Source organism: Chenopodium album, chromosome 15 (genome assembly GCF_948465745.1).
Source record: "Chenopodium album chromosome 15, dcCheAlbu1.1, whole genome shotgun sequence".
Lineage (NCBI taxonomy): Eukaryota > Viridiplantae > Streptophyta > Magnoliopsida > Caryophyllales > Amaranthaceae > Chenopodium > Chenopodium album.
Window position 1 is genome coordinate 32,887,187 of NC_137848.1, and position 9,766 is coordinate 32,896,952.

At 39.2% G+C, this 9,766-nt stretch overlaps 1 non-coding gene across 1 annotated transcript; it reads left to right on the plus strand.

Moving 5' to 3' along the window:
* The first annotated feature begins 3,965 nt into the window (after positions 1–3,965).
* Positions 3,966–4,073, plus strand: LOC145583511 (small nucleolar RNA R71). The gene has a single exon (XR_014100154.1). It is a non-coding gene; the product is annotated as a small nucleolar RNA R71 (small nucleolar RNA).
* The last annotated feature ends 5,693 nt before the right edge of the window (positions 4,074–9,766 follow it).

The window sequence follows — 9,766 nt, forward strand, 5'->3', positions numbered from 1 at the left end:
CACCTCTAGAATACTTTGTTGGGGCATCTCGTCCCTTTTGGTAATGCCACCACTCCTTTGGCATCGATCACATTGCATAACGAATTTGTTAGTATCCTTGTGCATTGAAGGCCACCAAAGCAAAGATTGAGAGATTTTTGCTACCGTCTTGTCAACACCACCATGTCCTACACATGGTAGTGAGTGACAATGCTCAAGGACACCCTCAATCTCATGATCGGGGACACACTTCCTAAAGAGACCATCACCACATTGCTTGAATAGGTACGGATCATTCCAAAAATACCTTCTCACTTCTTTGAAGAACTTTTTCTTTTGTTGAGGGGAGAATTCCGGAGGAACTACCCCACAAGCAAGATAGTTGGCAATATCCGCATACCAAGGTGTAGAAGTCGCCACCATAGCCATGAGGGCCTCGATCCCTATCTCATCATTAATTGGAACATCCTCCTTGTTCTCAAATGGAAGCCTAAACAAGTGATCCGCCACATAATTCTCCGCTCCATTTTTGTCCTTCATTTCCATGTGAAAATCTTGAAGAGAGAGAACCCAACGGATCAAGCGAGGCTTCGCTTCTTTCTTGGTCATGAGGTATCGCACCGCGATGTGATCCGTGTACACAATGACTTTTGAACATATGAGATATGACCGGAACTTATCAAATGCAAACACCACCGCTAGCATCTCCTTCTCCGTTGTTGTATAGTTCTTTTGAGATTCATCGAGATTCCTACTTGCATAGTAGATGACACATGATTTCCCTTCTTTCTTTTGACCAAGGACGGCACCTACTGCAAAATCACTCGCATCGCACATTAGCTCAAAAGGCAAGCTCCAATCCGGAGCTTGCACAACAGGAGAAGAGATGAGAGCTTCCTTGAGCTTACGAAATTCCTCAAGGCAAGCCTCATCAAAGCTAAAAACATATTTCTTAAGAAATTCGGTCAAAGGTTTGGCAATTGAGGAGAAATCTTTTATAAACCTCCGGTAGAAACCGGCATGCCCAAGAAAAGCTCGTACTCCCGTGACGGAAGTAGGAGGGGGCAACCTCTCAATCACCGAAACTTTGGCCGGATCAACCTCAATGCCATTTTTTGAAACTTTATGACCGAGGACAATGCCCTCCTCGACCATAAAATGGCATTTTTCCCAATTCAAAACCAAACTCGTCTATTGACACCTTTGCAAAACACTTTCAATATTAAAAAGACAAGTGTCAAAAGACGAGCCACCAACACTAAAATCATCCATGAAAACCTCAATTTCTTTTTCAAGCATTTCGGAGAAAATGGAAGTCATGCATCTTTGAAAAGTAGAGGGGGCATTGCATAATCCGAATGGCATTCTTCGGTATGCAAATGTTCCATACGGACATGTGGTAGTAGTTTTCTCTTGATCGCTTGGATGGATAGGGATTTGGAAAAATCCGGAGTACCCATCAAAGAAACAAAATAAAGCATGGTGAGAAAGCCTTTCAAGCATTTGGTCCATGAAAGGGAGAGGAAAATGATCTTTTTTGTGTTCTTGTTCAATCTCCTATAATCAATACACATTCTCCACCCGGTCACCGTCCGGGTGGAGATTTCCTCTCCCTTTTCATCCTTGACAATGGTCATTCCACCCTTTTTGGGAACTACATGAACCGGGCTCACCCACTTGCTATCAGAGATAGCATAGATGATGCCCGCCTCACGTAGTTTCAAAATTTCTTTCTTGACAACCTCTTGAAGGTTGGGGTTCAACCTCCTTTGAGGTTCAATGGAGGTGGAATGATCATCCTCAAGATGAATACGATGCATGCGTAGAGAAGGACTAATGCCCTTGATATCATCAATGCTATACCCTATTACATCTTTGTATTTTCTCAAAACATCAAGCAATTTTTTCAAATTAAGTTCATCAAGGGTAGCATTGACAATAATAGGGTATTTTTCCTCCTCATCAAGATAAGCATATTTCAAAGAAGGGGGGAGGGGCTTGAGTTCTACCTTGGGATGAGGCTTGGAACTCTCCTCCGATTTTTCCTCCATTGATTCAAGCTCAATCTTACTTTGTTGATCAACTTCCTCCTTTGAGGATTCCTCCATTGCCATGACAAATTCTTTGGCTTCTTGAGAGTGGAAATCCTCTTTGAATGTGAGAGCTTCCACAATTGGATCTTGAGGCTTCATCATGACCCTTCCCAAACGGTCTAACTCCTCATTCACAACATCAACTCGATAACACTTTTCAACCATAGGGGTCTTTAGCAACTTTGAAAACTCAAAGACTATCTTCTCATCGGCCACTTCACATGTGATGGTGTTGTTTTTGCAATTGATGACCGCCCCTAAAGTCTTAAGAGCTTCCCAACCCAAAATCAAGGGTGTGTCCACATCTTCTTCCATGTCCATCACTACAAAGTCACAAGGCACATAGATGTGTCCCACTTGAATTGGAACATCCTCAAGTTCTCCACAAGGTAACTTCACCGAGCGGTCGGCTGGTTGAATTGTCTTCCTTGTAGGGATCATCTCAATATTGAGTTTTTGAGCAATGGATAAGGGGATTAGACTAACACTTACTCCAAGATCGGTCAATGCACCCCTAGCTTCCATATTTCCAATTTTCACCGGCAAAGTGAAACTCCCCGGGTCTCTCCTTCTTGGGCATTTTATGTTGAACAAGAGCACTCACTTGGTGTGGAAGGGTGATAAGCTCATCATTGAGCTTCCTTTTGTTGGTGAGGATGTCCTTGAGAAATTTGGAGTAAGATGGCATTTGTGTCACTACTTCAAGAAAAGGGAGATTGATGTGCAAGTTCTTCATCACACTTAGAAACTTTGCAAACTTGTCATTCAACTTCCTCTCCGCAAGCCTACTTGGAAAAGGAACCGGTCCATCAAGGTTCCTAGTCTCACTAGGAATTGAAGTTGTCTTCTCGTTGTTGACCTTCTTCTTCTCCGAACTTCCTTCTACCTCATCAACTTTTTCCCCCTCACCTCTCTTATCTTCATTCACACTCTCTTCTCCTCCCTTCTTTCCCTCCCTATCCCCCTCATTTGGACCATCATAGGAAGTTCCCAACCTCAAAGTGATTACCTTGCATGTATCGGGTTTTTGGTTTTGAGAAGGGTTAGGTTGTGGTTGTCCGGGTAGAGTTGATGGTGAATTGAAAGGAGTCCTCTCGGCCAATTGAGCTAGTTGTGAATCAACCATCTTGTTGTGAGCCCTTATTTCTTGCATTTGTTGCCCAAAAGTTTGCATTTGTGAATGCATAGCTTGAAGGAGTTGTGTGGGTGTTGGCTCCGCTTGAGGTGCTTGTTCTTGATTTCTTTGGGGTGCTTGGGTTTGATTGTTGTATTGGTGTTGGTTTTTGTATTGGTTTTGGTTGTTGTATTGGTTTTTCCTTGGGTAGGTTCCTCTTGGGTTTTGGTTTTGAGATGGAGGTGGATTTTGGTATTGGGGGTTCAAATTGTAAGAGGGTTGAGCTTGTTGGCCCCATTGTTGAGGTTGAGATGCATACCCGGGTGGTGGTTCTCTCCAAGCCACTCCACCACCACCTCCTCTAAAACCATCTTGCCTTGTGTTGTATGCCTCTACATGCTCGGGGCTCAAACCTCCACAATTAGATGTATCATGGTTCGTTCCTCCACAATTTTGACAAGAGAAAGAGTTGACTTGAGAAGAGCTTGCTCCACCGCTTGAGCTTGCATTTACACTTGTGTTCAACTTGAGAGCCCTTTTGTGAGTTGCTCAATATGATGTTGCAATTGATCGACCTTCTCCAATTCATACATCCCACCTTTCTTCGGTGCACTCCTTCTCCTACCTCCCCAAGAGTAGTTCTTTGCTACCTCCTCGATCGTTGCCTCCACTTGATTTTGGGGAATCTTGATCAATTGTCCACCCGCCCCCGCATCCAAGTTAGCTCTATACATGGGCTCCAATCCATCGTAGAAAAACCTCATGAGCAAACTTTGATTGTGTTCATGGTGAGGACACACTTGTACCAACTCCTTGAACCTCTCCCAAGCTTCATTAAGGCTCTCATCCGCTTCTTGTTCAAATGATGCAATCTTCCTTCTCATCTCGGCGGTCTTTTCCTCGGAAATGAACCTCTTCAAGAATACCTTAACTACCTCCCTCCAAGATGTGAGTGAGTTAGGCTTCACTTGCTTCAACCACTTCTTTGCTCTACCCGAAAGAGATTGTCGAAATAGGTGCATCTGGATGTATTCTTGAGAAACTTGGTTGGTTTGAATCATGGCACATAGCTCAAGGAATCTATCAAGGTGCTCTATGGGGTCTTCACTTGTAGTACCCAAAAATTGCTCCGATTGAACCATTCTTGTATATTGGGGATGAATTGTGAAGTTAGTTTCCGTGACGGGTAACAAAGTCCCTCCCGTGAGCTCATAATCCTCCGGATTTCCGAACTCACGAAATAAAATATCATCCTCTTGTCCCGCCATTGATTCACTTTGCGAACTAGAAGAGTAAGAATCACTCCCACTATCAATTATAGCACCAAGTCCTCTTCCTTCTTCTTGAAAAAGTCTACGGATTTGTCTTAAAGTTCGGTTGATTTCTTGGTCGATATGATGTGTAGGTGGTCCTTGAGATCTTTTAAGCATTCACCAAAGCTAAGCAAACAATTAGCAATGACAAGTATGATAAAACAAATCAAAACAAAAAAGAAAGAAATTAAAATTACCCTAACAAAAGCAAAATTAGACACTAAACAAGCCGCTTCCCCGGCAACGGCGCCAAAATTTGATCGGGCTAGGATAGGTCGTTAAACTATTAACCCTAATCAAATTAACTATTTATAAAACCTAGACTTCACACTAAACTAGTTAGTGGCAAGCAAGGGTCGATCCACTGAGGAAGCTTTCTCATTTAATATCAAAATCACCATGCAAGAGTAAGAAAGGGGTATATTTTGTTGGAATTTGGAATGTAGACACTAGAACTATAAATAAACAAGTAAAAGGGTGATTAAATCAAGGAATAACAACGCTAGGGATTAGGGGGTTTCAAACATGATTAGAATGAAGGAAAACAATGATAAGCATCATGATTAACATGCCAAAGAATATAAAATTCTACCTAAACAACTCATTTTCATGCAATAGTTTAGGCAAACCAATGAAAGTGGTCTAAGCTGATTAGGATCATTTTCATGCATCCCATTAGGCACAATCTAACCCAAGAATAAAGAGGCACAATACATGGAACTCTATTTTAACAACTCATTCTCATGCAATCATTAAAATAGAGGTGATCTAAATCTAGTTTAAATCATTTTCATGCATTTAAACTAGAAGGCAATCAAATAAAGTACTACAATAATCTCAAGCCAATAAAAATTATATCTTTCATCAATTTAAGGCATGTAATCAATCCACTATCATCATTCATCCATCATTCAATACATATTTTACACCCCCTTCCCCTAGCTAAAATATTAGCCTAGAAAAGGGGGACTAGACATGATAACAAAACTAGATGAAAACACAATAAACATGAAAGCAAACATGATCAAAAACAATGAAAATACCAAAATATATTAATCCACAAAATAGATAGAAATAAACAACTAGAGTGCAAATAAACTAGACTAAGAGAAAGGATTAGAGATTACTAAGTAGGCAATAATAGAAAGATTAAAACTTGCAAAGTTGCTTGATGGATTGAAATGAAACTTGAGCCAAAATTGCATACATGGAAATAACTTGAGTAATACTACACTTTCTCTCTCTAAGATTAGGGTTTAATTGTTTCTAAGATAATGCTAGATGATCCACTAATTCACCCAACGGCCTATATATATAGGTCCACTAAAAAGATACAAGAATTCGAAATAAAAAAAAACTGAAACCCAGCGGTGCGTGCCCGCGCATATACACTACGCGCCCACACAGCTGCCATGCGTGCGCCCTCTCCGATCTTATGCGCCCGCAGATCTGTGGGTACGGAGAAATTAAACCCATGGATGCGCGCCTTCTCCCAGCTACTGCGCGCTCGCGCATGATGAGTGCGCGCCCGCACACATGTCGCACATGTGGCGCGCACAACTCTCTGTTTTGGCTCTGCTTCTGCTGCTATCTCGTGCGGGTTCTCACAGGGCTACGCGCCCGCACAGTTCAAAGGCGCGCGCCCGCGTATAAGCCGCACACAAGGCGCACAAAACCTTCTGTTTCTGTTCTACTCTTGAGGCAATCCTGCGCGGGTTCTAACAGTGCTGCGCGCCCGCACACAAGGGATATGAGAATGAATTGCTCTTCTTCCAATGCCTTGATTCCTACAAAACGAAAACAAAGAAAACAAGGAGAAAGGCAAACAAAGAAAAGAAAAACAAAAAGGTGAGAAAAAAAACGGGGGCAAACAAGCTACAAGTGGGAGGAAAAACCCGTAAAATGAGCACTAAATCGTGGCATAAATGCCACTCATCACAAGTTTCTTCTCCGTGTTTTCTCTCACGCGCTTATGAACCTGGATGCATTTAGACAAATTTTACACCACGACACAGTGTGCTTCACCGTGCCGCGGTGGACAGTAATGTGTCACGGTGCCTAGTACCATGTCACGGTACACACATTGTGTCATGGTGCTTAATTAGGGTTTTTCCGCGGCTCTTATCTCTTCTAGGGTTTCATGAAATCCCATGTTCATTTCCCTTATAAATACCCCCCTGCTTTCTATAGTTCGAGACACCAAAAATCATTCTCTCTCTCTCTACACCAACAATCATTATCTTCTCTCTTTTTCTCTTACTTTAGCCTAAACCCTACCCACCCTATTCTTCCATAATACTTTCCCTAAGCACTCCAAGGAGTCCATACAACACCCGAACTTCTATACTTAAACCAAGGCGTGAAGGGTATAATTAAATGAGGGTTTGGACCAAATCAACTCTACTTTTATTTAATTTAATTTCCATTTGATTTATTATTTATTGAAGTTACTAATAATTTATTCATGATGTAGCAATTTAAAGGAGCGTGCGAAATGTGAGTAATTAATTAATTTAATTACTTATTTTATTTTAATATTGCTAGTATCATGATTAGGGTTATTATTATTATTTGATTTGACTAACGATATTATGGTTAAATTGCTTCCAATATTAATGTTTATTTTATTATTGACAAGGGAATAAATGCGTCGTCAAATGCCTATCCCTAGATCAAGTACAATTTATACAACCTAAACAAACCTAATACGAGTATAAGGCAAGCATAGGGGTCGAACCACAGGGAACGAATAAACACCACCAAATGTTATCAACAATTAAGCTAGTCCGAAATAATAGGGGATATGTAAACTAAAGTCTAAAGATGCTAAAACAAGAAATAAAGCACTAAGGGAAATGGTTTAGGTATAACATTCACTGAAACATAAACAAAGGCATAGAAGTTGAATTAATCATGAACTAAACATGCTTGAATATCGAAGTAAGGTCCAATCTAGCCATCTGTCAGGGTCAATTGGCTTCTCCTAGCATAGCTTCTATGTTGTCACATTAAAACCATATACTAGGAGGTGCTATCAAATAACAATCGATACAAATGAATCTTGCTAGGTCCGCTATCGCATCTTCTAACAATAATTCACTCCCAATCAACTAACAACATGCATTTTGCAAGTAGATTGAAGAATATCAAGCATATAAAGACTTTAATCACATATAAATAAATTCCAAACCCTAGAACATACTCAAGATCCAACTACACCACAACCATCCCCTTAATGGGGAAATTACTCACTAATCATGCTAATAACAAGATTAATCAACAAATGACCAAGCAGCATCATGATTAACAAGAAATACTAACAACTAAAACAAGAATCATATAGCAAGATAAAGAGAAAAGAGTGAGGAGATTCTCATTGATTGAAGTTGAAGGTCTACAAAGAGGTTGATTAACCTTCTTCTTCAAAATCCAAGATCAACCATGGAGAAACCCTTACTTTCTCTCTCTAAATTACTCTAACCCAAATCTAAACCTAGAGAGAGAAGCTCTCCTAAAACTAATTAAGAAAATAGAATAATAGATGATTCCCCCCTAATTACCCCAAAATTCGGTATTTATACTAAGCTAGGAAAAATAGAAAATAGAAAGTGAAAAAATAAAATAAAGAAATAAAGAAGTAAGAAAAGGGGAAAATAAATAAAAGGAAAAGGAAAACAAAAATAAAAATAAAAAGGAAAATAATCAACCCATAAATCCCCAAATCGTCAGCCTCCTAATCTTCTTCTATTTCGATTTTGGATGCTCTTTTCTTCATCACTGTCGCACATCAACATCATCAATGGCTATTGTAGGGAATATTTCAAGCATTATGATCCCAAACTTGAACCACACTGTGATCATACACTAAAGTATGGTGGCGTTCCAAAGGGAAAGAAAAGAGAGCAAAAAGAGTCGCCAACAAGTTTTAGGAACTTGTAAACCCAAAAGACAATCCAGAAGGACCATCAACTACTCCATAAGGTCTTGAACCAAACAGGGTCCGGGGATGAGGGTACAAATCCAATCTACAAAAGAAAGGACCCGCCCTATAAATAGGCCTCTACTTTGTTCTGCTCGTATTCATGCGCGCTTTTCGAATAACATACAAACATTATATTAAACCTACCCTGTTTATCTATGTTGGTTGAGATTAATGCACAAATAAAACTATTATTGGCGATCACTTGAGTTAAAATCACATTAGCCTAAACCAAATTATTAATTATCTTATTAAGCGTGATTTCAAGTACAAATTCCCTTTAACAATCATAAAAGGTGTGATCAAGCAATAACAATAAAAAATAAATATCAAGCAACATAATAATAAACAATAACAATAATGATAATAATATGATGATAATCATGATAAGGCATAATAAATCTTAATAATAATAGCAAGATCCTAGGCATGATACTAACAAGATTAATAACAAATCCTAGCATGTCACTAAACAATAAAGAACGAAGCTTTAAACCTAACATGGTACTAACATCATATTAGAAAGAGTAAAGGCATCCTAAACATGAAACTAGAAAGCAATAATAACATCCTAACATGATACTAGAAAGCATTAAAAGCATCCTAACATGATACTAGGAATCATAAACAATAATAAGCATGCAATCTACATTGTTAATAAAATAGGGAGTAAGCTAATCTACTTACTTTGAAGCCTCGTACCTCTTTCTAATAAAAAAATACACAAGTTAGTAACTTCAATGATAATCAATAAAGAATAATAATTAAAGAATTAAAGAATTAAATTGAAATCAAATTAAATAAAGCTTTGACTAGTTTTGGACCAAACCCTCAGAAAATATCAACCTTGCACGTCTAGGGCGAAGGCAACTTCGAACTTGGCTAAGTGATTCTAAGTCTTGTGAATGCGGAATATTGTTTGGAGATTAGTTTAGAAAGAGAGAGAAAGAATTAAGCTATATTGCTTAGAGAGAGAATAGAGAGAATTAATGAGAGATGATCATGAAAGATGATGAAAGTTGATGATTCTGAAAACAGAGATTCGGACCCTATTTATAATGAGAATAGTCCGAAAAAACATAGAATTTGATAAGGAATAAAAGTCCACTCTGTCGCTAACAAACCGACCTTGTCGCCAGAAATTTATCCTGTCGCGAGGCGACAAGCCTGTCGTTTGGCGACAGAGACAGTTTTTGCGGATTTTGTTTTTATCATATCTTTTGACCTAGAAGTCCAAATAAGTCATATAATATGTAGTTGGAAAGCCCTTGAATTTTACTTTCTAATG